The 5,000-nt window shown below is 47.1% G+C and overlaps 13 non-coding genes and 4 pseudogenes across 13 annotated transcripts; all 17 read left to right on the forward strand.

Annotated features, from left to right (window-relative positions):
• The first annotated feature begins 24 nt into the window (after positions 1–24).
• Positions 25–143, forward strand: LOC146284707 (5S ribosomal RNA). Its single transcript, XR_014759709.1, has one exon. It is a non-coding gene; the product is annotated as a 5S ribosomal RNA (ribosomal RNA).
• Positions 144–327: 184 nt separating this feature from the next.
• Positions 328–446, forward strand: LOC146284708 (5S ribosomal RNA; annotated as a pseudogene).
• A 178-nt stretch (positions 447–624) lies between these two features.
• Positions 625–743, forward strand: LOC146284709 (5S ribosomal RNA). Its single transcript, XR_014760963.1, has one exon. It is a non-coding gene; the product is annotated as a 5S ribosomal RNA (ribosomal RNA).
• A 172-nt stretch (positions 744–915) lies between these two features.
• On the forward strand, positions 916–1,034 carry LOC146284710 (5S ribosomal RNA). Its single transcript, XR_014760964.1, has one exon. It is a non-coding gene; the product is annotated as a 5S ribosomal RNA (ribosomal RNA).
• Positions 1,035–1,216: 182 nt separating this feature from the next.
• LOC146284711 (5S ribosomal RNA) lies at positions 1,217–1,335 on the forward strand (annotated as a pseudogene).
• Positions 1,336–1,507: 172 nt separating this feature from the next.
• On the forward strand, positions 1,508–1,625 carry LOC146284712 (5S ribosomal RNA; annotated as a pseudogene).
• A 168-nt stretch (positions 1,626–1,793) lies between these two features.
• LOC146284713 (5S ribosomal RNA) lies at positions 1,794–1,912 on the forward strand. The gene has a single exon (XR_014759710.1). It is a non-coding gene; the product is annotated as a 5S ribosomal RNA (ribosomal RNA).
• A 172-nt stretch (positions 1,913–2,084) lies between these two features.
• Positions 2,085–2,203, forward strand: LOC146284714 (5S ribosomal RNA). Its single transcript, XR_014760277.1, has one exon. It is a non-coding gene; the product is annotated as a 5S ribosomal RNA (ribosomal RNA).
• A 186-nt stretch (positions 2,204–2,389) lies between these two features.
• Positions 2,390–2,508, forward strand: LOC146284715 (5S ribosomal RNA). The gene has a single exon (XR_014759856.1). It is a non-coding gene; the product is annotated as a 5S ribosomal RNA (ribosomal RNA).
• A 182-nt stretch (positions 2,509–2,690) lies between these two features.
• Positions 2,691–2,809, forward strand: LOC146284716 (5S ribosomal RNA). Its single transcript, XR_014761925.1, has one exon. It is a non-coding gene; the product is annotated as a 5S ribosomal RNA (ribosomal RNA).
• A 182-nt stretch (positions 2,810–2,991) lies between these two features.
• LOC146284717 (5S ribosomal RNA) lies at positions 2,992–3,110 on the forward strand. Its single transcript, XR_014761056.1, has one exon. It is a non-coding gene; the product is annotated as a 5S ribosomal RNA (ribosomal RNA).
• A 176-nt stretch (positions 3,111–3,286) lies between these two features.
• On the forward strand, positions 3,287–3,405 carry LOC146284718 (5S ribosomal RNA). Its single transcript, XR_014759712.1, has one exon. It is a non-coding gene; the product is annotated as a 5S ribosomal RNA (ribosomal RNA).
• A 180-nt stretch (positions 3,406–3,585) lies between these two features.
• Positions 3,586–3,704, forward strand: LOC146284719 (5S ribosomal RNA). The gene has a single exon (XR_014759713.1). It is a non-coding gene; the product is annotated as a 5S ribosomal RNA (ribosomal RNA).
• A 174-nt stretch (positions 3,705–3,878) lies between these two features.
• Positions 3,879–3,997, forward strand: LOC146284720 (5S ribosomal RNA). The gene has a single exon (XR_014761493.1). It is a non-coding gene; the product is annotated as a 5S ribosomal RNA (ribosomal RNA).
• Positions 3,998–4,173: 176 nt separating this feature from the next.
• Positions 4,174–4,292, forward strand: LOC146284721 (5S ribosomal RNA). Its single transcript, XR_014761280.1, has one exon. It is a non-coding gene; the product is annotated as a 5S ribosomal RNA (ribosomal RNA).
• Positions 4,293–4,466: 174 nt separating this feature from the next.
• LOC146284722 (5S ribosomal RNA) lies at positions 4,467–4,585 on the forward strand. Its single transcript, XR_014759714.1, has one exon. It is a non-coding gene; the product is annotated as a 5S ribosomal RNA (ribosomal RNA).
• Positions 4,586–4,773: 188 nt separating this feature from the next.
• Positions 4,774–4,892, forward strand: LOC146284723 (5S ribosomal RNA; annotated as a pseudogene).
• Positions 4,893–5,000: the final 108 nt, after the last annotated feature.

The raw sequence follows: 5,000 nt of genomic DNA on the forward strand, positions 1-5,000 counted from the left end.
GTAGCCTATGGTTGTCAACTTATTTCGTACGGCCATACCAGCCTGGCAACGCCCGATCTCGTCTGATCTCGGAAGCTAAGCAGGGTCGGGCCTGGTTAGTACTTGGATGGGAGACCGCCTGGGAATACCAGGTGCTGTATGCTCTTTTGCTCATTCACTTAGAAACTGACATCTTGCAATATGCACAAGTAGTCCTTCATGAAAGGGGCTGGAAGCTGTTTTCATTTTGACACGAGAGAGAGAGAGAGAGAGAGAGAGAGAGACTACCTTGCATTGTCAATTGCTAAATCTGTATATGGATAAGTAGCCTATGGTTGTCAACTTATTTAGTACGGCCATACCAGCCTGGCAAAGCCCGATCTCGTCTGATCTCGGAAGCTAAGCAGGGTCGGGCCTGGTTAGTACTTGGATGGGAGACCGCCTGGGAATACCAGGTGCTGTATGCTCTTTTGCTCATTCACTTAGAAACTGACATCTTGCAATATGCACAAGTAGTCCTTCATGAAAGGGGCTGGAAGCTGTTTTCATTTTGACACGAGAGAGAGAGAGAGAGAGAGAGACTACCTTGCATTGTCAATTGCTAAATCTGTATATGGATAAGTAGCCTATGGTTGTCAACGTATTTTGTACGGCCATACCAGCCTGGCAACGCCCGATCTCGTCTGATCTCGGAAGCTAAGCAGGGTCGGGCCTGGTTAGTACTTGGATGGGAGACCGCCTGGGAATACCAGGTGCTGTATGCTCTTTTGCTCATTCACTTAGAAACTGACATCTTGCAATATGCACAAGTAGTCCTTCATGAAAGGGGCTGGAAGCTGTTTTCATTTTGACATGAGAGAGAGAGAGAGAGACTACCTTGCATTGTCAATTGCTAAATCTGTATATGGATAAGTAGCCTATGGTTGTCAACGTATTTTGTACGGCCATACCAGCCTGGCAACGCCCGATCTCGTCTGATCTCGGAAGCTAAGCAGGGTCGGGCCTGGTTAGTACTTGGATGGGAGACCGCCTGGGAATACCAGGTGCTGTATGCTCTTTTGCTCATTCACTTAGAAACTGACATCTTGCAATATGCACAAGTAGTCCTTCATGAAAGGGGCTGGAAGCTGTTTTCATTTTGACACGAGAGAGAGAGAGAGAGAGAGAGAGAGACCACCTTGCATTGTCAATTGCTAAATCTGTATATGGATAAGTAGCCTATGGTTGTCAACTTATTTTGTACGGCCATACCAGCCTGGCAACGCCCGATCTCGTCTGATCTCGGAAGCTAAGCAGGGTCGGGCCTGGCTAGTAATTGGATGGGAGACCGCCTGGGAATACCAGGTGCTGTATGCTCTTTTGCTCATTCACTTAGAAACTGACATCTTGCAATATGCACAAGTAGTCCTTCATGAAAGGGGCTGGAAGCTGTTTTCATTTTGACATGAGAGAGAGAGAGAGAGACCACCTTGCATTGTCAATTGCCAAATCTGTATATGGATAAGTAGCCTATGGTTGTCAACTTATTTCGTACGGCCATACCAGCCTGGCAACGCCCGATCTCGTCTGATCTCGGAAGCTAAGCAGGGTCGGGCCTTGTAGTACTTGGATGGGAGACCGCCTGGGAATACCAGGTGCTGTATGCTCTTTTGCTCATTCACTTAGAAACTGAAATCTTGCAATATGCACAAGTAGTCCTTCATGAAAGGGGCTGGAAGCTGTTTTCATTTTGACACGAGAGAGAGAGAGACTACCTTGCATTGTCAATTGCTAAATCTGTATATGGATAAGTAGCCTATGGTTGTCAACTTATTTCGTACGGCCATACCAGCCTGGCAACGCCCGATCTCGTCTGATCTCGGAAGCTAAGCAGGGTCGGGCCTGGTTAGTACTTGGATGGGAGACCGCCTGGGAATACCAGGTGCTGTATGCTCATTCACTTAGAAACTGAAATCTTGCAATATGCACAAGTAGTCCTTCATGAAAGGGGCTGGAAGCTGTTTTCATTTTGACACGAGAGGGAGAGAGAGAGAGAGAGAGACCACCTTGCATTGTCAATTGCTAAATCTGTATATGGATAAGTAGCCTATGGTTGTCAACTTATTTCGTACGGCCATACCAGCCTGGCAACGCCCGATCTCGTCTGATCTCGGAAGCTAAGCAGGGTTGGGCCTGGTTAGTACTTGGATGGGAGACCGCCTGGGAATACCAGGTGCTGTATGCTCTTTTGCTCATTCACTTAGAAACTGAAATCTTGCAATATGCACAAGTAGTCCTTCATGAAAGGGGCTGGAAGCTGTTTTCATTTTGACACGAGAGAGAGAGAGAGAGAGAGAGAGAGAGAGACTACCTTGCATTGTCAATTGCTAAATCTGTATATGGATAAGTAGCCTATGGTTGTCAACTTATTTCGTACGGCCATACCAGCCTGGCAACGCCCGATCTCGTCTGATCTCGGAAGCTAAGCAGGGTCGGGCCTGGTTAGTACTTGGATGGGAGACCGCCTGGGAATACCAGGTGCCGTATGCTCTTTTGCTCATTCACTTAGAAACTGAAATCTTGCAATATGCACAAGTAGTCCTTCATGAAAGGGGCTGGAAGCTGTTTTCATTTTGACACGAGAGAGAGAGAGAGAGAGAGAGAGAGACCACCTTGCATTGTCAATTGCTAAATCTGTATATGGATAAGTAGCCTATGGTTGTCAACTTATTTCGTACGGCCATACCAGCCTGGCAACGCCCGATCTCGTCTGATCTCGGAAGCTAAGCAGGGTCGGGCCTGGTTAGTACTTGGATGGGAGACCGCCTGGGTATACCAGGTGCTGTATGCTCTTTTGCTCATTCACTTAGAAACTGAAATCTTGCAATATGCACAATAAGTCCTTCATGAAAGGGGCTGGAAGCTGTTTTCATTTTGACACGAGAGAGAGAGAGAGAGAGAGAGAGAGACCACCTTGCATTGTCAATTGCTAAATCTGTATATGGATAAGTAGCCTATGGTTGTCAACTTATTTCGTACGGCCATACCAGCCTGGCAACGCCTGATCTCGTCTGATCTCGGAAGCTAAGCAGGGTTGGGCCTGGTTAGTACTTGGATGGGAGACCGCCTGGGAACACCAGGTGCTGTATGCTCTTTTGCTCATTCACTTAAAAACTGAAATCTTGCAATATGCACAAGTAGTCCTTCATGAAAGGGGCTGGAAGCTGTTTTCATTTTGACACGAGAGAGAGAGAGAGAGAGAGACCACCTTGCATTGTCAATTGCTAAATCTGTATATGGATAAGTAGCCTATGGTTGTCAACTTATTTCGTACGGCCATACCAGCCTGGCAACGCCCGATCTCGTCTGATCTCGGAAGCTAAGCAGGGTCGGGCCTGGTTAGTACTTGGATGGGAGACCGCCTGGGAATACCAGGTGCTGTATGCTCTTTTGCTCATTCACTTAGAAACTGAAATCTTGCAATATGCACAAGTAGTCCTTCATGAAAGGGGCTGGAAGCTGTTTTCATTTTGACACGAGAGAGAGAGAGAGAGAGAGAGAGACCACCTTGCATTGTCAATTGCTAAATCTGTATATGGATAAGTAGCCTATGGTTGTCAACTTATTTCGTACGGCCATACCAGCCTGGCAACGCCCGATCTCGTCTGATCTCGGAAGCTAAGCAGGGTCGGGCCTGGTTAGTACTTGGATGGGAGACCGCCTGGGAATACCAGGTGCTGTATGCTCTTTTGCTCATTCACTTAGAAACTGACATCTTGCAATATGCACAAGTAGTCCTTCATGAAAGGGGCTGGAAGCTGTTTTCATTTTGACACGAGAGAGAGAGAGAGAGAGACTACCTTGCATTGTCAATTGCTAAATCTGTATATGGATAAGTAGCCTATGGTTGTCAACTTATTTAGTACGGCCATACCAGCCTGGCAACGCCCGATCTCGTCTGATCTCGGAAGCTAAGCAGGGTCGGGCCTGGTTAGTACTTGGATGGGAGACCGCCTGGGAATACCAGGTGCTGTATGCTCTTTTGCTCATTCACTTAGAAACTGACATCTTGCAATATGCACAAGTAGTCCTTCATGAAAGGGGCTGGAAGCTGTTTTCATTTTGACACGAGAGAGAGAGAGAGAGAGAGACCACCTTGCATTGTCAATTGCTAAATCTGTATATGGATAAGTAGCCTATGGTTGTCAACTTATTTCGTACGGCCATACCAGCCTGGCAACGCCTGATCTCGTCTGATCTCGGAAGCTAAGCAGGGTCGGGCCTGGTTAGTACTTGGATGGGAGACCGCCTGGGAATACCAGGTGCTGTATGCTCTTTTGCTCATTCACTTAGAAACTGAAATCTTGCAATATGCACAAGTAGTCCTTCATGAAAGGGGCTGGAAGCTGTTTTCATTTTGACACGAGAGAGAGAGAGAGAGAGACCACCTTGCATTGTCAATTGCTAAATCTGTATATGGATAAGTAGCCTATGGTTGTCAACTTATTTCGTACGGCCATACCAGCCTGGCAACGCCCGATCTCGTCTGATCTCGGAAGCTAAGCAGGGTCGGGCCTGGTTAGTACTTGGATGGGAGACCGCCTGGGAATACCAGGTGCTGTATGCTCTTTTGCTCATTCACTTAGAAACTGACATCTTGCAATATGCACAAGTAGTCCTTCATGAAAGGGGCTGGAAGCTGTTTTCATTTTGACACGAGAGAGAGAGAGAGAGAGAGAGAGAGAGAGAGACTACCTTGCATTGTCAATTGCTAAATCTGTATATGGATAAGTAGCCTATGGTTGTCAACTTATTTAGTACGGCCATACCAGCCTGGCAAAGCCCGATCTCGTCTGATCTCGGAAGCTAAGCAGGGTCGGGCCTGGTTAGTACTTGGCTGGGAGACCGCCTGGGAATACCAGGTGCTGTATGCTCTTTTGCTCATTCACTTAGAAACTGACATCTTGCAATATGCACAAGTAGTCCTTCATGAAAGGGGCTGGAAGCTGTTTTCATTTTGACACGAGAGAGAGAGAGAGAGA

This window comes from Hypomesus nipponensis, chromosome 6, assembly GCF_054491055.1.
Source record: "Hypomesus nipponensis isolate SF chromosome 6, ASM5449105v1, whole genome shotgun sequence".
Classification (NCBI taxonomy): Eukaryota; Metazoa; Chordata; class Actinopteri; order Osmeriformes; family Osmeridae; genus Hypomesus; species Hypomesus nipponensis.